This window comes from Anolis sagrei, chromosome 3, assembly GCF_037176765.1.
Source record: "Anolis sagrei isolate rAnoSag1 chromosome 3, rAnoSag1.mat, whole genome shotgun sequence".
NCBI classification, from domain to species: Eukaryota; Metazoa; Chordata; class Lepidosauria; order Squamata; family Dactyloidae; genus Anolis; species Anolis sagrei.
The window spans coordinates 113,798,668-113,824,217 of record NC_090023.1 but is presented as its reverse complement, the minus strand read 5'-3'; the positions used below and the strand labels follow the sequence as shown (position 1 = coordinate 113,824,217).

General features: G+C 38.2%; 1 protein-coding gene across 2 annotated transcripts in view; it reads right to left on the bottom strand.

The window, feature by feature from the left end:
• Positions 1 to 25,550, bottom strand: part of FGF14 (fibroblast growth factor 14) — a 378,674-nt gene that overhangs the window by 164,128 nt on the left and 188,996 nt on the right. The window lies entirely within an intron of this gene.

Here is a 25,550-nt window from a genome sequence, read left to right as displayed (position 1 = left end):
AATATGTAACTAGGAGAAAAATATAGAAGTTATAAATAAGACAGGGAAAGGATCACAGCAAGTAATTATGATTTTTACATTCTATTTTGGCATGTTTATTTTCTGCCATTCTCATAAATCAGATACCATACAATAAACTTGTGGGAGGCCTAATATTGAGAACTGGATTGTGATTCAACAATGAGACGTCGCGAATGATTTAGTGTTATTGTATTATTGATAGTGATGTTGTTTAATGTGTTGTAATATTGCTTATGCTGTAAATTGTACCTGTTTTTATATGTTGTACACTGCCGTGAGTCGCCCTAGGGCTGAGAATGGCGGTCTACAAGTGCAGTAAATAAATAAATAAAATAAATATCTCCACGGTCTGGGTGCAACTCATTGCACATTTCCAAGGGTATTCCGAATTCACAATCTTTACAGGCATGGAAAGAAATAATGGAGAAACTTCTGCATAACAAAAAAAATCAAAAATCTAAATCTTGACAATGGGAAATAAATTTTGGAAACATTATGGCATTTCTGTTTTAATTCTAATATATGGTTGTGAAGCAAATCTGTTTATTAGGCAAAATATATGAAGTACCTTTACCTCCATAGCATGTATACCTTTTTAAAGACCAATTGGTTTTATAAAAAAACCTGCATATGGTGGAGATGAAAGGAGTTAGAACTGCTTTGTTGATAAAGGATCAGCACAGCTGCTAGCATGTCTGAACTCTCCTTGGAGGTGTCATTGTGAGGCATTTCAAAATTTAACCCTACACCACTGTGTGAAATTTGTTGTCAGACAACTGTGACCAAATTCTTGCTGGGAATGTCTTTGGGTTTCATATTGAAACTCTTTTATACTATATAAACCAGTCATTGGTATTAAAGCCTTAAAAACAGAATGTTCAAACAACAGGCAAGAGATTCAAACCCAGGAATGGAGTGGTTTATTGACCTCATTTCTCCAAGTTCTTTGTTGTTGCCAAAGTTCTAAAAGAATAGAGTCTTTAGAAACCTGTATCTAATTAATTAATCCATCCATCTCCAGTGTAAATTCGTTACTGCCATATTAGTAGATGTATCAAAAATTATTCTTAACACGTGGTTATCAGCTTGCTCCAATATTTCTGTACTAGGCTCCTGGATAAGTAAGCGGGAAACTAAATTCATATAATAAGAACTGAAAAACTGAGCCATCGGGGAATTGGAAGAAGTATATTTTCTTAAGAACAATATGGTCTGCTATATGGAATGTTGTTCATAAGGAAGGAAAAAATAAAACAAGAATCTTTCTAGTGAATTCCTATATCTTTACTCAGGAGTAGTTCTCACTGTCTCTAGTGAGTCTCACTGGCTATTATGTGTGCTTAGGATTGCAGTGTTAGCCTATATATTGTATTGCTTTGCGTGTTAGCCACTTTAAAGTGATAATGTGGTGTAGAAATAACAACAACAATCATCCTAAACACTTGGGAAGTGTTTGACTTGTGATTTTGTGATACAAAATCTAGCTTATATATCTCATTAGCTGTGTCATACTGTGTTTTTGTGTCAGTAAAATAATAATAATAATAATAATAATAATAATAATAATAATATCATTACTTTAGGAAGATGTTTGAATGGCTGGATCAAAGGATCAACAAGTAATCCAGAAGTACTCATAGGGTTGTCCAGAAATTTCTAGTGGCACAGAGTCGTGGACCTTTGAAGCAAAGTAGCCGATCTCCACATTAGAGAGAAAGTAAATATCAAATAAATAAATAAATAAATAATCTGACACTGTAGCATTTAAGAGGAAAGGAGTGTCATCTGTTCTGAATATCTTTGAGTTTGCCTAGATCATGTTAGCACAACAGAGATAAAGTTCGCTACAGTCCAGGGAGAAATAAATCCAACGCCTGTTGCAACAATCTCTTAGTCCTCTTTTAGGAATGATGAGTGTAGAGCTACTAAATCCCTTCCCTCATTCACTTCACTTTCCATCCATGACTGAGCCTGCCAACTTTCATCTTCTTTCCACTGCCCAGCACTTCTCAGGACTAGTTCTGATCTCTTGTCATTTTCTCTCATAGCATCCTCATCCACTCCATCTCAAGCAAATCAAAGTTAAGGGCACCAATGAGTGTGCAGTAATTGCAGGGGAAATGGGAGGATCATCTGGATCAATCCAGGATCTGCTGTGGCTTAGAAAGCTATCTGCGTATTCCTTTTTGCTACTGCCAGATGGGGAGATTATGGAGCCAGTACCCCCCTCCCCCCATTCAGATTAAAAATGGGGGAAAGGAACAGGGAGTGCAATGCCCCTTTCAGCAAATTCATTATTATGTGATTGTTTTCCACCCTTTTCTCCTTTTGAATTCATGTTGTTACAGTTAGCAACCTTTGCTTGCTTATACTAACTAATTGCTAGCTTTCCTTGTGGTGGCTTTCTACTTGTTTGACCACACCTGCTCTTTTCCTTCATGCAGCCATTTTCTCATTTCTTTTTCTTCCACTATGCATTTAATTATCAACATGTATTATAAGTGAAAATGCCTTTATGTTTTATAAACACAACCAAACATGCTTGTTTTCCCTGTTATATCTTGTGAGTTTGTGGAACTGACTATTATTCAGCCTCTGTCTTGCCAATCGAAAACTCTCCTTGAGAGATTCAGTACACTCGCATTAGTGCTACAATGTGTCTCTCTGTAACAGGAGTAGGCAACATATGACAGAGTAGATATATACTCCCAGTAACATTTTCCAAGTTAGCCAATGGTGAAAAATCATGAGTGATTTGTCCATGCTTGTTCTATATAACAGTTGTTCTTTTTACTGTACTAAAAACCTTATTCAGATCCTCAATTATGTCTCAGGTGAATTATTGTAATGTTGGGATATCAGTCATCCTGTCTTTCAGTTTAAACAGATTAATGCTGCTTTCAACTGTTTTTGTCATTAATCTCCAATACCTCTAAATGTTTCCCTTCACTGGCTTCCTCTATTGTTTAGCATTTTATTTAATCTCCATCCTTTAAGAAGTTTAAACCCCTTATCTACCAATGCTGCTTTTTCCCATTCTCCTACTCAATTCATCCATTCATCAAACAGTAATCTTTATTAAACTTTTCATTTATTATGCTATTTCTCACTTCATGTGTAAAGCCCTCTCCTTAGATATTTGTTTTGCCTGCTCTGTGTCTTATTTTAGTAAATTATTCTAATATTCTGTCTCTTATCTTTTTTGCTTTACTTCCTTCCTTCCATTTTGTTTTAAACATTCTTGTTCTTTCTTTGAATAACCATTATATTTCTCCATCTCAGTTACCATAGTTTCTTGTTTTAACTTCAACTCCCTTCTACTTCTAAGATTTTATGTATGTTAGGTCTAGTGAAAGGAATATCTTTATCCTATTTTCACATGTAAAGCATTCTGTCTTCCAGGTTTTCCCCCAATGCACTACGGGGTGTACCTAGAATGTAGAATTAATGCAGTTTGACAACTCTTCAACTGCCATGACTTAATGTTATGGAGTACTTGAATTTTATAATTTGAGGAGGCAACAGTATTCTTTGGCAGAGGAGGCTAAAGACTTTGTAAAACTATAATTCTCATGATTATACAGTATTGGACCATGGCAGTTAAAATTGTATCAAACATTAATTTTTCACTGTAGATGTATCCTCAGTCACATGCTATCTTAGGGCCCTAGAATCATAAATCATAGAGTTGGAAGAGACCTCATGGGCCATCCAGTCCAACTCCCTGCCAAGAAGCAGGAAAATTGCATTCAAAGCAACCCCGACATATGGCCATCCAGCCTCTATTTAAAAGCTTCCAAAGAAGGAGCCTCCACCACACTCCGGGGAAGAGAGTTCCACTGCTGAACAGCTCTCACAGTCAGGAAGTTGTTCCTAATGTTCAGATGGAATCTCCTTTCCACACATCAAAGCAGAAAATCTCACAATATCTGCTTTGAACTGGGTTATCTGAGCCCACACTGCCAAATATCCCAGTTCAAAGCAGGTAATTATTCAGCTGTGTGGTAGGGGCCTTACAAATCAACAATCATTTTGAAACATAAAATTGCTCTGAATTACTGCAAATGGTAACACTTTAAATGCAGGAAACAGGAGACCAAAACACTAAATAGAGATGACTTTGAACACACTAGGGTCTTACTGCATAGATAATTGTTGATTGCAGAATAGGCATTAAAGCTGTGTCAAGACATAATCTGTCCAGTTGTGTTCCAGTTACACCAGCAAGGTATTCATATGAGAAACTAAAAGCATTAGTAACTGTACTTGCAACAATATGCACACAGTACAGTGGAAGTAATCATTGCTTGTAGATATACTGTAACACCAATATGGTTATGCACTAAACAAAGCAGACGTGCTTTAAATGGTAACAGTCATGTTAAAATACAGAAAATAAATATTCACTTGACATTCACACCTGCTTTGCTTTTAGTGACAATAACATTACCAGCAAATTTGAAACAGCTTGTGTGGTAAGTACTGACATGTTCAAAATTACAAAACTCTCACTAGCTGCTATTTCCATGCAGTGCCATCTGCATACTTTGGAGGAGGGGGAGAAGCTATCATCTTTGCTTTGACTTCATTTTTGCATGTCATCTGAGACAAAACAGACACAGAATGCTGAAGTTGTTCCAAGAATAAGCTAATGCTTTATAGCCCTAGCATACATTGCTGTTAACAACAACACTGAAATATTCATATTCCAGCAGCAATAGTGCACTCCGTAGCATACACTGGTATCTATATGAGATATATGGGAGATTGATTCATCCTACAATTATATCTGGAGTGGCTTTAGTAGGTTATGTACATTGGTTTTCATGATGTTGTGCAGCTGTTCTGCCATTGTGTTTTCTTTGCTGCAAGAAAAACAAATCCGAATGTTTCCCCAAATAAATCAGGAAAACGTTCTCCCCTTTAAAAATAATAATCTGACTCCTCAACATCTCTAGATTGCAATACTGTTGAAACAGGTGCTACTGATAAATTTTGGTACTTACCATCAAATTTGTTGAACGTGATCAGCACCATTGTGTCTAGATGGATAATGAGTTGGGATTTCTCTTTCCCTTCTGAAACTAACAGTAAGGGATAGAAGAACAACTCTAAATGGTGGATGCTGATTCTTCACAACAGAGGAATCAAGGGTGTTGCAAAAAGGGTGGTATGAGGTCATATGCAATCCTATGTTGCTGTGATTTAGGGTTCTTTTTTTTAGTAGCAATTGCATGTGCTATGATGCTCCATGTATGTTATATCTGCCCACTTGTTCATGAGCAGTAGTTAACGCTCAAATCATATTAGTACTTAATAATCTCTGTCCCCATTGCCTTTTTAATGGATTCCTTCAGTGGTGTTCTTAGAGAAATTATTTGACTAAAACTGGGTTCAAAACTCAATTAATCAACTTATTCACACCCCTAGCAATCTTTCGTCTATGATTTGAGAACTGGTTTGAAATCTCGAGTTAAAATGTTTCACACAGTTCAGCTCTTGCAACTCCACCCACATAGTCAGAGTATGTGGTGTAAGAAACAAAGGTATTAAGACATAAAAGCACACAGAACTGTTGAAGTTGTTATAATAAATAGGAAGCTTAGTCATACTGCCATGAATATTCATCTGCACATTTATTGCTTTTCATCTCCCCACTCCATCCTTGAAAACAACCTGGTAATATGAGCAAATTTTGATGAATTGTGCTTAAAGATTAAACAAATGTAAAATTGACAGTTACCATTTGTCACCCAAACATTCAACAAAGAATATTACAATACAATATTTCACATCCCAATACACCATACAGTACAAAACTTAAGAGCAGTATCTACTAGGGGGTTAATAAATTGATAATTATGTCTTAGTTTTACTATTATTTTAGTTCTGCTTTACTTTGTCTCCCACTTCACTGACAGTCAGGCTGTTAGGTTAAAAAAATGAAGGACTCGAGTTGGATCACAGGACCAATAACTCTACCACACAAACAACATTGAGAAATAATAATAAGTGTTATAATTGAACAGCTGCATTTATATCAGTCTAGATGATGTATAGTCTGTGTCATGCAGATATAAGCAGTGGCAATTATGCCTACAACATGTTACATCTTCTTGAAATTGTACAGCAATGGTTTTTACCATTCAAATCTCAAGTTACAGAAATACCATGCATATGATATGAGACTTAAGCAGCATTCATTCACATGATCATGTAATCATCTTACTTGTGTATTAGTACTTGCAGCTGAATGTGCAAACAACTTTATTAGAAAACACGATGATCAAGACAACACAAGATGATCTGAAAGTTCTGTCTTACTCTTTGATCTGTAATGGCCACTCACATAGCTGCCACCATCTGTCAACCAGCACTTATTCTGCTAACCACACAAAAACCAAAGAAAGGAACCATATTCTATTTGAACTTATTTTTTTGACAGCCACAGCACCATTGTTATTTTTAAGTTTTGCCTGCCTAAGTATAATTTCCCGCCTGAAACATGTACCACCTATTACTGCATATATTTTGGAAAATTTAATGACTTGACTCTTGGCTTTCTCTCAGTCTCCTTTGTTTAAGCATACTACATTTCTGGCTATCTGAAATGTACAAAGATGTGCATGCATATAAACTCTACATGGTCACACAGACAAAATGTTCTTTAGATATTTTTCTTTGCCCAAAGACATCCACGTTTTATTATGCACCCTGAAAAAGGGAAGTCCAACTCAATTACTATTAGAGACATGGGCAATAATCTGGAACATGTCAGAAGATAATAAATAGGGGTTTAGACTAAAGATCAATTAGGATCATATCATAAAACAAAAAATATGACCAAAACACAAGACAAGAACCACCGTACAAACCACAGCTCAGATAGTTCGTGTTCAAGTATAATTCCAGACTCACAAATCCCTGTCTATATATCTGTGACACATACATGCTTTGTTATAGGCAGTTGTTCTGAAACAAGCCTGGTATGGGTCTACAGTGACCATATAATGCAATTCAAACAGCTTTATAGGTCAGTTTTTAGATCCCACCTGAGTCTGATTCTTGAAACATCTCTTGGGAGGCATCACTTTTCTCATATTAGATTGCTCTCTTCTGGTTGCACCTCTGCACTGCAGCCAGCCCAATTCTGTGCCCTAAGACACCACACCTCATGTTGGAACACTACTCTCTGGTGGCCTCATTTGAGCACTGCAGCCTACCATATATATTTTTTAAGGATTAATATGGTTTTTTTATTTTCAATTTTCATATTCATAAAAAACAGTAAAAAAAATCTATATACTTCCTAACATCTATACAATATTTATATTTGGTTATGCTCTCCCTTCCTTTCACCCCCTCCTAATTTAGTGACTTCTCATCCCTTGGGTTGGAGACATTCATATATAATTCCATTCTTCCATCCTATTACATTGTTTATCTATTCTTCCTTTTGACCTGATATTTATTATTTATAAATTCCCTATACTGATTGTAACAGGTTAAATTATGAAGCATTCTTTAAAAAACTGATAAGGGATTGTACGATTAAATGGGCACAAAATGTTGGGCACAACATAGAACTAGATAAATGGGAAAAATGTGGATTATTGGCTTAAAGAAAATTCAGTGCTATGGTCTTAGAGAATTTTTTTATAAAATGATAAACAGGTGGTAGCTGACTCTAGCAAAACTAGCTGAAATGTATAAGGAAAGAAACAACAAATGCTGAAAATTTAAAGAACAGGAAAGACCTTTCTTTCACATGTGATGGACCTGTAAAAAAGCAAGAGAATTCTGCAGCAAGATACAAAAAGCAAGAAATTTTTCATTCAAAAATGTGATTGGAACCTGAATTATTTTTATTGGGGGGTATCAAATAATAAAACAAAATCACTAAACTATAAAATATTTGACTACATGATAATAACAGCAAGAACAGTATATGCACAATTCTGGAAGAAGGCAGACCTCCCAACAATAGAAGTGTCTCCTCAAGGAGATAGGGCGGGTTATAACTAAAGTTGTTGTTGTATTGTCGAAGGCTTTCATGGCAGGAATCACTAGGTTCTTGTGGGGTTTTTTGGGCTATAGGGCCATGTTCTAGAGGCATAGAGGCATTTCTCCTGACGTTTCGCCTGCGTCTATGGCAAGCATCCTCAGAGGTAGAGAGGTCTGTTGGAATTAGGACAATGGGTTTATATATCTGTGGAATGGCTGGGGTAGGACAAAGAGCTCTTCTCTGCTGGAGCTAGGTGTGAATGTTTCAACTGACCACCTTCATTAGTATTTGAAGGCCTGGTTGAGCCTGGGAAAATCTTTTGTTGAGAGGTGTTAAGACGTGCCTGGTTGTTTCCTCTCTGCTGTTTTGCTGTTGTAATTTTAGAGTTTTTTTAATACTGGTAGCCAGATTTTGTTCATTTTTATGATCTCTTCCTTTCTGTTGAAATTGTCCACATGCTTGTGGATTTGAATGGCTTCTCTGTGTAGTCTGACATGGTGGTTGTTGGTGTGGTCCAGCATTTCTGTGTTGTTGTTGCTGTTGATAGTTCAAGTTTTCAAAATAGCAGACATTTACTCACTGGCAATGATGAACAAATAAAAATGCAAAAAACTTTGTCAAGGAAAGGGAACCATTTATAAATTTTGTAAAAATAAGAAAGAAGGCAGTCTATTTTTTGGAGGTGTTCAAAGTATCTAGTTCTCTCTACACTGTAGGATACCCTCTTGTGGCTACATATGAACCATACAGTTTGCTGATTTTAATGTCCTTAGAAGCACAAAGATTGGAAAGATTACTTGATGTGCACACACTCTCCAAGGTCTAGACAGAATTGCTGGGGGGAAAGGACTGTGCTTGAGATGGAGGGCAAGGTTGGAAAACAACAATGCACCAGTCTTTAAAATGTATGATGCCTTTGATCTCTTGCTGGGATAAAGGTAGAAGCTAAATTTTAAAAATAACTAAATGTTCCTTTTTGTCTAGGAGCCAGTGGATAGTGTCTATCCAGAAAAGTCATTCCAATGGATTCTTGCAAATCTATATTTATATCTATCTATCTATGTATATAATAAAAGTCAGTGTTTGTATGCGGAGGAAGGACGGGAGGGAGGTGTATGTGGCAGCGTTCTGATTGGCTGCCACTGTGGTACAATTTGCATATGGTCTCTGATTGGTCAGCCTGAAAGTTCCAAGATTCTGAGTTGACAGAGGAGAGGAAAAGACCTGGGGCTGTGTCAGAAAATTACCAATACAGACCAAACTTGGCACACAGAGCCTGCAAGACCCACTCTACATCCTACTGCATTTTTGGGGGAGGATGGACCATGGATGATGGGACTTGCAGTACCATCACTCACTTTTTGAGACTGCTGTGACCTTCATCCAATGACTGATCAAGACCAAACTTGGCACATAGACCTCTCACGACTCACTTTACGCCCTGGTTTGATCAGGGGTGCACATTGGATTATGGGACTTGCAGTACCTTTCCTCAATTCCTGAGACCACTGCAACCCTCATCTAATTACCGATAAAGACCAAACTTCGCACACTGAGTTTCCATGATGCAGTTTACATCCTGTTGCGGTTTGGAGGAGGATGCACCATGGATGATGGGACTTACAATACCTGCACTCCCTTCCTGAGTCCATTACAACTGCCAACAATGATGGATCAGGATCACAATTCACACAGAGAGCCTGCATGACCCACTCTACATCCTGGCGTGGTTTGGAAGAATTTGGAGATGGGTGATGGGACTCGCAGTCACTTCACTCACTTCCTGAGAGCACTGAGACCCTCGCCAATGACCGATCAAGACCAAACTTGGCACACAGAGACCCCATGACACATTCTACATCCTGATGCACTTTCAAGGAGGACAGACCATGGATGATGGGACTTCAAGTACCTCCACTCCCTTCCCAAAACTGCTGCAACCCTCATCTAATGACTGATGAAGACCAAACTTGGCACACAGAACCCCCATGAGCCACTCTACATCCTGGTGCTGTTTGGAGGAGGACAGACAATGGATGATGGGACTTGCAGTACCTTCACTCACTTCCTGAAACCACAGCAACACTCATCCAAATACCAAGAAAGACCCAACTTGGCACAGAGAGCCCCCATGGCCAACTCAACATTCTAGTGAGATTTGGGGGAGAACAGACTATGGGTGATGGGACTTCAAGTACCTCCACTCACTTCCCAAGCCTGCTGCAACCCTCATTAATGACCAATCAAGACCAAATTTGACACACAGAGCCCCCATGACCCACTCTCCATCCTGGTGCAGTTTGGAGGAGGGTGGACCACAGATGATGGGACTCGCAGTGCCTTCACTAACTTCCTGAGACCACAGAGAGCCATATAAATAACTGATAAAGACCAACCTTGATGCACAATTCATTTCTCAAAAAACCCGGGCAGCGCCGGGTCCCCAAGCTAGTCTCTATCTATCCATCTATCTATCTATCTATCTATCTATCTATCTATCTATCTATCTATAATAAAAGTCAGTGTTTGTATGTATGTGTGCAGCGGGCATAGGAGTATGTGGCAGCTTTCTGATTGGCTCCCACTGTGGTACAATTTGCATAAGGTCTCTGATTGGTGTGTGTGTGTGTGTCCAGACATTTTAGGCCCAGGAGATGCCTTTGTAACAACAGGAAATAAACAGAAGTTCACTTTTATAATAAAAAAAGAAAACTCCTTTGTCTAAAATGTCCCAGTGGGGAAAAATATGGGAGAATTGCCATGTTTCATTAGAGAGCATTTGGGGGATAGAGCAATTGGGAGTGTAGAGGCTGCATTAAGCCTGGGGGCCTCAGACCCTGACTTAGTGCCATCATGCCAGTTATGCTCCTGCTCTCAGTCACCCCACTTATCGAAAAATAAGTCCCAATGAACCAAGTAGACAGCTAATTGGATTGCACTATAAATTCTTCAGTTTACAAAAGTAACTATTAACCATTTCTAGATAAGAGAATTTTGAGAAGGTCCCTTTTTCTACTAGTTTCCAGTATTAACACAAGTATTCATTTTTAAGACATCTTTGTACTGCTTTCTCATCAAATAGCTTTGAAAATGCAAAAGCAAAAGCAAAATTGACTGTCATTGTCTGGGTGGGTTTCTAAATTAAATATTATATTAAATTAAATGGGAGGGGGTTTGAAAAAAATACACATCAAAGACAGACAGAATTGTTAAACAAAGAAGGAAACAGAGACAGCCTGAATGTAATTCAGAGATGCTGAATTATTGTGTGCATCTATGCCCTGGAGAAACACAGATCTTCCCAACCAGCATGCCAGAAACATTTCACACTGCAGCACTCAATCCATTGTTTTCAGTCATTCTTTCTATATCCAATTCACACTCTAAATGGCTTTGGTTTCTTTGTGCTTTCCGCTGCCATCCTTCATTGCCCTGTTATACAGAAACACATAATGAATGGAGACATTATGATGTGCAGATTGCTGTTTGTTTTCTATAATCAAAGTATGTCATTTTAAAATATGACAGTGCATGTAAAGGCTACAAGAGCAAAGAGGAGAAAAGATTAAGCTATGAATCATGAATTCCCACTTCATATCATTAACTCACAGACAGATTATACTCTCTTTCAACATCTACACTCTAATGCTCTGTAATATGGAGGTAATAATACAGATTTGTATTTTAAGAATTGCAGTAATTTCTTTAGGCATCCAGAAGTCCTCTAAAATAACTATGCATCTAACAAAGTAGTCCACAACACTACTAAACTAAAATACTGTAATATCTACTAATTTTACAAACTGTGTCCACTGGTATTTATATGAAGAAGGCCATCATATTCAATGTTATAACTGCCATGATATCCAATGTTATAACTGGCTGAAAAATTACTGATTTCCATTGTACAGATAGGAAGGAAGAGACAAGGGTGGCAGTACAAAGGAGAAATAAGTGCATATGTAAATCTCACGGCCAGTTGCCTATTGAAATGCATCAAAATGGCACATGGTCATCTAAGCAAATGAGATGAACTTTGATTTTTTTAAAGAAAACGAGCTACTTACCTTATAGCTTAATACATCCTGTATGTCATAAATATTAGGGTTCTGTGATCAATGAAAAAATGTTTCAAAATTCATTACAAAATTAGGGGGTGCCAACATTTTGTTTCTAAAGTGCTTCTAAAGTATTGTTAGTGAAAATTTTGTTACTATAATGAGAGTTATAAAATTTTGTTACTTTTTCATTATAATAATTACACAAGTGGGGAAACTTCAGGGGCTCCTTTCTCCCTCATGTTTACAGCTATTGGGGTGGAACTTGCTAAAACAATAGAACACATTTACGACTGTTAGCCCACCAAATGTCACAATGTTTCACTTATCCACAGATATTTGGGGAATTTTCAAAGTTTTTTATAAACAACATTTTCAAGGACAGGATGCAGCAAATGGCCATCCGAAGTGGGGCAATGCCATGTAATGAGATCAGTCCCTCTAAGGGCCCTTCCAGACAGGCCCTATATCCCAACATCTGATCCCAGGTTTTCTGTTTATCCCAGATTATCTAGCAATACAGACTTATATAATCCAGTTTAAAGCAGAAAGCCTGGGATCGGATCCTGGGATATAGGGCCTGTCTGGATGGGCCTCAACTCCTTCAAGTGAGTATAAAGTGGTAAAACTGCTGAAAAAAGGCTTCATGTGATGGTCCTTTATCTCATGAGCAGACCAATGTTGCATTCTTGAAAGTATGAAGAGCTCTCTGTTGGTAGCTGAAGCCATTCCCTGTGTCCCTACTCTCTCTCAACTAAGCAGGGAGGTTTGAAGGGATGCTTTACTGTATTGCTTACATGGAAGTAAAAAGCCTTTCTTTATTTAAAGTCCTATTTTAGCAGAGGATGTGGGTTGTGAACAAAAGGTACAATCCCATCTCTCTATTGACTTAGAATCCTCTCATATTGAGGCAAATGCCTAACCTGCCTAATTGCCATCATCTTATTACAAACAGACTGAGAACTGATATTCCACGAGACATTTTGAGAGATAAATTCATCTCATTAGTTGAACAAAATTAAGAACCAAGCTTCAGGCTTTCTGGCATATGGCCGCAAAGCCAATCAAGCCTCTGCAAAAGAGGAGCTGAAATCCTTGTCATTTTCATCCCATTACATTTTGGTGTATGGTAATGCGTAGTATTAACATTTTACAGGGCTTGGGCAATCTATTATACATGGCTGGGTATCATTTTCAATTAAATATGATGTTATTCAGCTTCTTTACTGCCTCGTAATTTTTGTAAGCATCAAAATGTTAGAGGAGCTATAGGAATTATCATTTCTCTTCAAAGCTTTTAAAGATATAATCAATATTCCACAAGAGCGAGACCATCCATACCAAAAGCACTTACCCACTCCACACACAACTCAAGTTAATTAAACTGTAACCTGAATGTCAAATATATTTTAAATGCATTGTAGTAAATGTAATCAGCTCCATCCACGTAAACACATGGCAACAAATTGGAGGTTTCCTGCCAAACAATGCCATGAATTAAATGCTACAGTTTTTTTTATCAACGAAACGGTAACTTTGTGGATCATATTTGATACGGATGCTTATGACATGGTAGTATTTTGTAACTACAATTGTCTGAAAATGAGCAAAGCACCCATCCTGGTGAAGCATGAGACAAAACAAAAATAAAGGAGGAAAACTCCCGATCTTATTGCCATATTTAATTCTGACATTTCCAGAAGCCACATAAGGGGATGTTGAGTTTTGTATTATTTTGCAAAGGTAAGATTCAGAATGTAGAATGCATAAGCCAGAAATTGTCATATACTAAGCTCCATTTACCCTCCGATAGGTTAGGTAAGTTTTACAGCAAATTAAGTATTCATCTTGGACTCACTGAGAGGAACAAAAGTACAGCTTTCCTGAGCATGATACTCTGGTGGAATTAAAATGGGAGAGATGGTGGGGATGGAAGAGCTTGAAATAAGAAACAGTTGAAAGGGACAAAAGAATGTTTTCTTTGAGCAATACATTTGAGCTGTTTTGCTCCTCAAGGTATTTCACATCATTGTGGGGTTTTTTAAAGTGTTTGTTACTATGGCAACACAGTTAATGCAAGCTTCCGCGTTTAACATGTTCAGTTATTCAATAGTTATGCACAAGACAAAAATATACACAACACGGGGACAGATGTGAGGAGCCCCTGTCAAGCCATTAATGCACCTCTGCATAGGTTTCAAGTTAGTTACAGACAGAATTATCTTAATAATTTTTTGTTTAAAAATAGTCACATGGCAGGCTCATAGCTATATATCAAAAGCCACCTTCCCAGATTGGTTCTAGAGAATCAAAGGTATGAAATATAAATTAATACACCAGTGGTACAGATGTGATTGCCACCAAATACTCTTTCAATGCATTAGAGTCCATATTTGCTAGCAGGAATGGATAAATTACTGACCAAGCCACCCTGGCCAATGTCATAGTATATGACGATGATCTCTAGGAAGGTGTAGCACTGATGTAGATATTGCGTATTATGGAACCATCTTATATATTTTAATTTAAAATATGGATGTTATCTATTGCATATCTCTGCAACAGCAAAGCAGCCTCACAGAAAGCACATCACCACATGCGAGAACTGGATCTGTTTATTGAATCTTGCACATTTTCAAGAACTATAGTATATACTCATGTATCAGTCTAGAAATTTTAGTCTAAAACTGCCTCTCCCCCAAAAAGACCTGGGTTGACATATCCATGGGTCAATGTAAATACAGTACCTTAAGCTCTTTTCAAAAATGAATTATCCCCTTCTCTGAACAGAGTGGCAAAATATAAGAACTTGTCCTGGGACAAGTTAAAAGAAGTGCTAACTAGAGGTGTGTGATTTGTGTAAACCCCGGGCTGTTTCGGTGTCTGATTTTTAAGTGCCCCCATTCTCTATTTTCAAGAACTGTTCAAATTCGGGAGGGAGAAAATGCCATTTATTGATCAGTCAGCCAAAAAGTTCTGTTTCGCTCCTGGAAGATCTGGCCCATTGGAGGCAATGGGGAACTTCCGAGGCTCCCCTTTCCATCATTTCTAGGGCTATCAGGATAAAAGTGGCCATACTTGGAGGACACTATCCCACTGCAAGGCCACCAAGTTTCTGAATGTTTGGGTCATCCACTAATTTTTAGGAAATTCTTTAAAGTTTCTACAAATAAAAACTCCTTTGCAACCCCACCCCCACCCCCACCCCCCCACCCCCAAAAAAGAAGTATCCTTGGAATTTTTCCATAGCGATAGTATAGGAACAGCAGCCAGGGCATCATTCCTGCCAACTTTCATAAAGATCCACACATCCCACAATTTATAGGAATTTTTAAAAGATTTCTTTTTATGAATGAAAACAGATACTGTTCCTATGTGTTTGCATTTCTACATGGATGTCAAGCAAGGTGAACTAGTCTAGAAGAACACACAAGCCAGAAAGTAGGGCAGGGGAGGGGGATAAATGAGTCAGTCAAAGAGGTGAATCAGAAGAAGAAAGGGCTTTTTATTTTTTTAAGAGGGCTTTCTTGAATTTTTTTTTTTAAAAGTTGGGGGGGCGGGAAGGAAGGTGCAGAACAGAGTACAGAAGCAAGAAGATAGGTCTGGGGAGCATTTAATTCTCCCCATGGGGACTCAAGAGTCAGGCTATCTCCTCCCTTCACTAACTGCCTCATACAAAGGTAAACAAAATTAAATGAACACCAGCCAAAAATGCCCTTTTACAGTCCCCCAACACATGCCCACCCTCACTTCCCTAACAAAACAGTAAAAAGTAGAATGAAAGATATTAAAGTAATACAATTTAATAACATGGCCAAAGTAAAATATTGGAATTGAGTCCAAAAGCAAGCATAAGCAGTGACAACACTGAGATAGAATACGGAGCTAGAATAGCACACAGACTCTCTCTCTCAGAAGCCAAGATGTCACAGGGAAATGAAGGAGATTACCCTTGTATATATAGACCAGCTTGGCAAAAAGACATGTGATCCACTTGCTTGCTCATATTGACTAAGGCAAGGCTAAGAGGGGGAACCCTCCCTCTGCGCACGGCGGCTGCCACATCTCAACTGAAGGCAGCTGTTTCTGGCCATGTGGTCTGTTTTGGCTGAGTCAAAGAAAACCCCACCATCCATTTCATTTCTGGGGATTTGGTTTCCAGATTTCCTGAATCCTGTTTTGAAAAATGGCATCATGCACACCCCTAGTGCTAACCCTTCTATATCCTCTTCGATGTGATGCTGCTTCTGCCCTCTTTGCATGATCAAGTGTGGAAATATTGGCAGTGGTGACCAGTGGTGGATGGCTCCCTGAGACTGCACTGGCACATCCCCTTCTCTGCAAAATGAACCTCAGCTTATTCATGTGTCACATAAAAATCCAGAACCTTGGCCCCCAAACCTGCCCTTGACTTATACTGACGATATATGGGATCTAACATTGTCTCTTTCAAAAGGAATTACAGTGTAACAAGACACTATGTTAAATGTTTTGAAATAAGTCATAAAGTGTGTGTGAGAGAGAGAGAGTGTGTGTATATATATATACAGGAATCCCTATAATTTTATACTATCAATAAGTGTGGTCAGAATAGAAATTGAATTTGCTGGTTCTTTGTTGGACAAAAACATAGATGGGTGGGAATCAATTTCACAGTACGCTTGTATTAACATTTTGACTGCAAGAAGGCAGAAACTTCTCTCCTTTCTAGCCAAAACCTTCCTCTTTCTATAGCTAGAACATCTTTCAAAGTAGCTTTCTGTACAAGGGTCTGCTTCTATTGAAATAATGTAAGTTATCTTTGACATTGTAATGCATCACCACAATGTACAAATTATTTTAAAATAAGTGTAACTGTTAGGGAATAAAAGCCACAGTGGAGAAGGGTTTGATGCACATACGTGCACATCCACACAGACAATGCCATCTGATGTAGAAGCTGTAAAGTGGAAGGCACCAGCAAGAGGCACTGTGTGCTGTCAAGCTCCCTGACATCATGTTCAGCCAAGCAAGATATCCTACAGGAAGGCAGAAGCCTGGGGCTGATCAATTATCCATTTACAGGGTCTGCAACGCTGGTTTGGTGCAACTTCTGTTTCATGTTTAGAGTCATTTCAGTTTCCTCTAGAGAGCACTGAATCCCATCTGTAGTCAAATATATCTTGCTACAACATTTGATGCAGCATTCAGAAAGCATAAAAAGAAGCAGGGATAAAAACTGTTGGGTTCTTTGGTTTAATTTGTGGGCAAGGAGAATGTAGGATAGCCTGACACATTTTCAATTCAGTCACAATCTTTCCACATCAGGTCCCATTTTTCTCTGGGATGACAAACTGAAGATTAATCACCTTCTTTCAAGAACATTGGAGTCTTTGGACATATCTGACTGGAAAAGGAATTATTTTCACCCCAGCAAGAGTAAAAGCACATTTATGTGCAACATAAGCTTGAAATGCATTCACTATTTTTTTTAATAAACATGGAGCCATAACAGTCAGCTTTCATATAATGGATAAAAACAATAAAATACATTGCATTTTAATTTCTGTATGTCTTTGTAGCTTTTAGATGGTTATGATTACTTACTTATATGATTATTGTCTTGTTCCATTTGTTTAAAAGAAATCTTCCCAGATAATCTGGTTAACATTTTAAACTATATATATACATACTTGCTGAATAACTGTAGTTGTTTTAATGCATGAATTACCACCATGTCATTGGATTTAAAATTCCCATTATTTCTGTCCAGCAATGTCCATGGTGAGGGATCATGAGAGTTATAATTTATGAGCCAACAATGTCATGTGGCGGCAAAAAAGCCAATGGAATTTTGGCCATTATAAATAGGAATATAATGCTTAGATCCAGGGAAGTCATGCTACCCCTCTGTTCTGCCTTGGTCAGACCACACCTGGAATACTGTATCCAATTCTGGCCACAACAAATGAAGAGAGATGTTGACAAGCTGGAATGTGTCCAGAGAAGGGCAGCTAAACTGATCAAGGGTCTGGAGAACAAGCCCTATGAGGAGCGGCTTAAAGAGCTGGCCATCTTTATCCTTCAGAAGAGAAGGTTGAGAGGAGACATGATGGCTATGTATAGATATGTAAGGGGAAGTCATAGGGAGGAGGGAGCAGGCTTGTTTTCTGCTGCCCTGGAGTCTAGGACATGAAACAATGGCTTCAAACTACAGGTAAGGAGATTCCACCTGAACATTAGGAAGAACTTCCTAACTGTGACAGCTGTTCAGCAGTGGAACTCTCTGCCCTGAAGTGTGGTAGGGGCTCCTCCTTTGGAGGCTTTTAAGCAGAGGCTGGATGGCCATCTGTCGGGGGGTGCTTTGAATGCGATTTTCCTGCTTCTTGGCAGAGGGTTGGATTGGATGGCCCATGAGGTCGTTTCCAACTGTGATTATATGATTCTGTGATTATAAGAACCTCTAAAAGGCCACAGTCTACCCCTGAACTAAGGCAAGCCGGTCTCTGGGCGTACAGTTCAGTACATACATTTCAACACAATTCAGCGTACATAGCATTTACAGCAAATATGCATGCAGTTGAAAGCTGCTTCCAAACGTAGTAACACTAATACACAGCTATACAAAAAAATAATAATTCATTAATCATATTCCTGTTCAAATATTTATACAAACATATTGCTTGTCACAATTTTCCTAATTAAGCTGTTAGGGAAGAGAAGTACATAAGAATTTGGATTTATTTGGCTAATAATTCAGCTGTATGTAGAACATTTATGCACAGTACAAGAGTAATCCTTGTGGGAATTCCTTTAAAGAATGTGGAGTATTAAGGACAAACATGACCTTCACACAGAAATTGCTGTGGAGCTCTCTTTCTCAAAGAATTTCAGGCTGCCTCCATTCTCCTTGAGTTTCCACAACACACTCCAAAGTCTATCCTGTTTGATATGATCTTTCTCACTTGAAACCAGGAGTAGCTTTTCTATTTTTTGTGTGTTTTCTGTTTGTTTCAATTTTTAAACTCTATTTTAGAAGTTACTTACGTAGGTTAGATTTGAATGCTGTGGTAGCTACACGTCCATAATCTATACGTATGGCTCTATAACTGCCCTGTATTCAGTTAAGACTGCATAGTCTGTCAGTAGGGTTACGCAGGTACCCCTCCCCCCCCCCCCCCCCCAGTACATCTTAAGAGCCAACAACCAGATTGGATGACACAGGTATTCTGTTCAGCTTCTGATTGGGGCCATAAGGGAGAGGATATTTCCACACCCTTCCAACAGGGAGTGAAGTTGCCAAAATAAAAAGCACCATCCTGTCACAATCTTTGTCAATGGCAGAAGGTTGTGAAAAGGTTATACTCCTTGCACGTCACAGGAAGCAAATGGACCTCCTTTGCCTACCCTGCTGCTGGCTCTTAAGGTGGGATGAGCATGACTGGCCAGAAGATGTGTATAGTTATATGTATATAACTGAGTAGCTGATGTAGAATATTGGTGGATACATATTTACTTTTTATTTTAAAATGGCAGAGCTAGAGAAATATTTAATAAATTATGAATATTAAATAAATAAATAAAACCTTGAGATATGTCCTTCCTTGTTCATCTTTTATTAGGAAATGTATTTGAAAAATTGGATTAGAGGGAGAGATCTCAGAGGTGTCTTATCAATCAAACCCAGGTTTTAAAAAGCATACAAAATTAAAGAAGTTTGTTTTTGCCTTAGTGTTTGTTTCCAGTATGAGGACTGAAATTAGCTCAAACATCGATTTCTGGATCTAGGTGTTCCGTGCATTTTTCATATGTGTAGGTTAGTTCATCTGTTACAGAACTCAATCTGTTATAGAACTCCAATATGCTGATGATAACATTGTCTGTGCACATTCAGAAGAAGACTTACAAGCCTTACAAGTTTTTACTGTTTACTGTTATTGCTTAACGTTTTGATTTGCTTTATGGTTTATGTGTATTGTTGTATTGTTGTTTTATTGAGGCCTTGGCCTTTGTAAGCCGCATTGAGTCCTTCAGGAGATGCTAGCGAGGTACAAATAAAGATAATAATAATAATAATAATAATAATAATAATAAGCCACTCTAAACACCTTTGCAGAAGCATACAAGAAGCTCGGCCTCTCATTGAACATTTTTAAGCATTCATCAGCCAATCCCTCTGCAATGCCAGAAATATAGCTTAATGATGTAACATTAGAAAATGTTGACCATTTCTGATACCCTGGCAGCCACCTCTCCACAAAAGTCAACATCGACACTGAAATACAACAGTGCACTTAGAGGGCTATCATCCGTGGACTACAAAGGATCACCTAAGTAAGTAAGTAAGTAAGTTCAGTTTGGATAGCAAAATCACTTTCTTGTTACTCCTGTTAAACAACTATGAATCTGGAAAATATTTTTTATATTGATTTAATTATAGATCCCAACCTATTTTTTAACTATGGCTGAATTTGATCAGTTTGATCTTCCTTCTCACATATATAAGTTTAGATCTCAATTCTCCTTTCGATTCATTCTGATATGTTCAGAGGATGACCTACTCTCCATGATATAGGGGACAAACATTTGGTGTAGATGTAAAAATCAGGTAAAAGAAATGCAATTAAAAAGAGCTGAATATCTCCCTCACTCGCATCCCTTTGACTCTCAGCCTCTTTTGGCACAACTATGCTATTTTGGGAAGGGATAAATTCAAGAGTTATGACTATTTGGGATCTATTCTATTACCAAATTGGCAATCATGTTTTTGGCAAGCAACCAAATGGTCATGCTATATTGACTGATGTAGGTACTTTGTCACCATTATCTATTTATTCATTGTAATAACCCTGCCTGAACACTGTTTGCTGTAAGCAAACTGAAAACAGTTGCCATGGCTAGCATGGGGAGTTAGATAAATGGAATATTGCTATATTGGTTCTGGAAAACATTTTTAGAGCAGCAGATAATACTGTGGCTGGTCCAGCTGGATAATTATTTGCTTGGTGGGAGAATACATGTGTGCTTGTAAAGGCAAGCTCAAAAGAGATTTACAGAGTAAAAGATGGCACCCCACCCCATTCCATATTAAGAGCCAACCAAACTGTCAGTGGAACTAGCTCCAGCAAGGACAGATCAACCTCAAATTCATCTGAAGTGGCAAGTGTCTAGAAGGCAGTTGTTTATTCGTTCAGTTGCTTCTAACTCTTCGTGACCTCATGGACCAGCCCACGCCAGAGCTCCCTGTCGGCCATCACCACCCCCAGTGCCTTCAGAGTCAAGACAGTCACTACAAGGATACCATCCATCAACCTTGCCTTTAGTTGGCCTCTTCCTTTTTTCCTTCCATTTTCCCAAGCATCATTGTCTTCTCTAAGCTTTCCTGTCTTCTCATGATGTAGCCAAAGTACTTCATCTTTGCCTCTAATATCCTTCCCTGCAATGAGCTGTCGGGCTTTATTTTCTGAAGTATGGACTGATTGGATCTTCTCACGGTCCAAGGCAATCTCAGAATTTTCCTCCAACACCACAGTTCAAAAGCATCTATCTTCCTTTGCTCAGCCTTCCTTATGGTCCAGCTCTCACATCCATAGGTTACTACGTGGAAATACCATTGCTTTAACTACGGGGATCTTCGTTGCCAGTGTAATGTCTCTACTCTTCACTATTTTATTGAGATTGGTCATTGCTCTCCTCCCAAGAAGTAAACGTCTTCTGATCTCCTGGCTGCAGTCTAGAAGGCAGAGAATGTGGTATATCTAACTATGGTCTCCAGATCTTAATTTCTACTCTGGCATTTGCTGCTGAAGTAGTCATCTCACTTTGCCCAATGGTAGTACCAGTACCAGTCTTGTTTCTTGTGTATGTCAGAATGGCAATCACAAGCTCACTGCCTTGGATGAAGGTCTCACTTAAATTAGAGGAACAAGCTGTTGAGTAATGTATGATAGGCAAACAAGCTGCACCATTGACTTGCTGTGGAAAACTCACATTTGACAACACAAGCTGTACCATTAGCTGTACCATTATTCTACCCATAAGGTTTAAATGAGTTACTGCACAATGAAATAATAATAATAAAAGAAACCATTCTTGATTTTTTTTTTCTGAAGGACTTTAAGAAATCTATTAACAAGTGTAAACTAGACTACCTGATTATCCATGTTTCAAGCTTTTCCACCTAGCATTAGAGCAAATTGAACTGGCTAATAACTGGATGATAAGCAGAACACTGTGCAACCTCTTGTCACTTTTCAGTATCTGTGTAAAGTGTAGGACAAAGAGGAATCAATCTCTCTTGTAACGAGTACTGAATTAAAAAGGGTTTTCGGGCTATATGTGCATGTTCCAGAAGCATTCTCTCCTGACGTTGGGCCTGGAAAACTCACAGCAACCCAACACTATTATTCCCATTCGTGATTTTAAAAATGGGTACCATCCTGCCATTCTTGCTTGACTTTGAAACAGCCAGCCCCCTTTGTTGCAATAACTTCCCACTATTTCCTGAAGGGGTGGAAGCTCATCACGCCGTATCTGAGCAAGGATCAGATCAGGTCTCCTGCTTCCCTTTTATGTGTTCTGACTGCCTGTCCAACCTATTTGTTTTAAACAATGCCTATGACACCACAGGCTAGACAGCTACAGTTTGTTCTTGCATGCCCCCTCGCTGTTGGAGCCTCACCCAGCAGGGCTCCGTTGAGAGCCATGCACGCTATTTGGAGAAACAACATGAAGCTCAATAAATAACAGAACCAAGGCTTTACTGGACAGCCTCGTCACACTATCAAGCCCAGGGGAAGCTGACTGCTTGTAAATACCACCAATGTCACCAGTTCAGTTATTTTGAGGAAGCCACAAGTTCATTGTACTGTTTCTGCTGGCCCCTTGAGCAAAGTCTTGCTGTAACAAAAGATTGATTTTCTCACTTCAAGAGTTAACAGTTCCCTTTTGTGAGAGCAGGTTTAAGCATCTTCCAAATATTGTGTACAACTCCTATCGGTCTAGGTAATGGTATCAGGTTATAGAGGATATTTGTTGTTGCTGTCATAGGTCATTACAGACTTGTAGCAATCCTAAGAGGACCTTTCATGGGGTTTTCTTGGCAAGATTTGATTAGAGATTTGCTATTGCCCTCCTCTGAGGCTGAGAGTGTTTTGCCCAAGGTCACCCAGCGGGTTTTGATGGTAAAGCAAGAATCTGAACCCTAGTCTCTAGAATCCTACTTCAACACACAAGCCATTACTTCCTCCTGTCTTGTTAGGAAGATAGATCAAGAATATATGGAAGGCCTTTAATATCTATGCTGATTAATAGGTACTAAGCCATTATAGAATATACCATATATACCCAAGCATAAGCCAAGTTTTTAGCCCCCTTTTTAGGTTGAAAAAGTCCCCCTCGGTTTATACTCAAATCAAGGTTATGTATTATTTTACTGTTGTTGTTGTTGTTGTTATTACATTTATAATTTTACTCTATTGTTATTATATTTGGGTTGTTGCAGGTTTTTTGGGGGCTATATGGCCATGGCATTCCCTCCTGATGTTTCGTCTGCATCTATGGCAAGCATCCTCAGAGGCTGTGAGGTCTACATTATTATATTTATTATTTTACTCTATTAGTAAATAATAACAGTAATATTATTACATTTCTATTATTTTACTCTATTGTTCTTTTTATTACATTTGTTATTTTCTCCCTTTATTTTTATTGGAAGGATATGTAAGACATTTACATTGAAGAAAGTTAGAATAATGGTTTAAATAGAGTTGGACAGTCTTATCTTAAATTACAAGTTTTTGTAAATATTGATGCCTCAGTTTTATTGGTATCTATTTTCGTTTTGCAGTTTACCAGTAGCTGATGCATTTCCCACCCTTGGCTTATAGTTGAGTCAATATGTTTTCCCGGTTTTCTGTGGTACAGTTAGGTGTCTTGGCTTATATTTGGGCCAGCTTATACTTGAGTATATAGGATATGATAATGGGGAAAATACTGGATGTGAGAAGAATGTGAATTTGGGGACAGAGAAATGGTTTTGACAAAGATACATTGAGTCAGGTTGAGTTGGATTCATAATGGAGGAAAGGGAACAAGAGTCTTTGTATAGGACATTTTCAGTAATAGGGAGCAGGACACCCAACAATCAAAATGCTTTAAGATGTGAGCCAGTCTTAGCCAATGGTAAATGGCAATTATAAGGAGGAACTATTTTTAAACATTAAGTTCTGATGGATTCCTAAATTGCAAATGTTTAACAGTGCATAAGAATAGAAACAGATCGCATGTATCTAAATAACTGGGCACAAAAAGAACTGGAAGAAAATAATATTAAAATCACCACAGTGAAAATCTGAAGTTGTCTATATATCCTGAAGGCAAAACAGAATAACCTTTTCTGCACAGTGGATATGACAAGGATCTTTAGTTTTAGATGGTGAGTTCTGCCTGAGGCTAGTAACTAATAGTCTTTATCAGCATGCTAATCTTTGGAGTCATTGGGTTAAACTGATTGCAGGCTGTCTGGACATTTGGCATGGGCTAATATGCACAGTGCAAATGAGTCCTAAGGTACTTTTACATTGCTAAAGTACACTTATCAAACTATTTTTGCTCAGGTCTAATACTTTTTAAACCACCTCTGAGTGTTCCTTGCCTAAGAAAGTTTCACAAAATTAATGGAGACACCATAAGTTGACAAACAACTTGAAGGCACACACATATACAATATTTTCTAGACATACTTCAGAGCTCCAGAAGCACTCACTATGATATCAGTGCCATTTTATCAAGATTCAGTTGGAAATTTGGAGCATGACCAAGCATGAACAATTCTTTAATTCCTAACCCTGGTCTGTGACACTGACATTAACACAATCTGCTGTGACAAGATAGCCCACAGCTAATGTGATGAGACATGGTGCTGGAATTTAAATGGAATCATTAATGTATTCTGAAGACATTATTCTGCTGAGCTCAATTTGTTCTAATGATTTTGGACACCTACATTGACAAACTGGTTAGGGGAGGAAAATAAAATCCAACTGGTCTCCTGGTAAACATTTTCATTACAATAGCAGGGTTTACATAATTGTTCAGTTGTACTATTATATCATAATCAGATCAACCACAAATTAACATTCTGGAAGATTATATTTCTAAGCCTATTATTACAAATGAAAGCATTATCCATTTCATTATCACAAACTGAACTAAATGGCAAATACAAATAGTTCTCTATCAAACAGCTAGCATGGGCGCTCCTCAAGGTAGATTTCCCGATAACTCTTAGGGGTTGCTCACACATAAATGGATTGGCCATAGAAGAAAGCAAGGACAAAAAAAAGTTCAATTTTTTTACGACTTTTAAGAGTTCTGTTTACAAGTTGTGTGTATTATATGTGTATTATATGTATCTAATGGCAGAAATTGTTAAACATTGGGATCTTGGAAAAATAATGTTTGCCCATATTCCCAGGTTACATTTA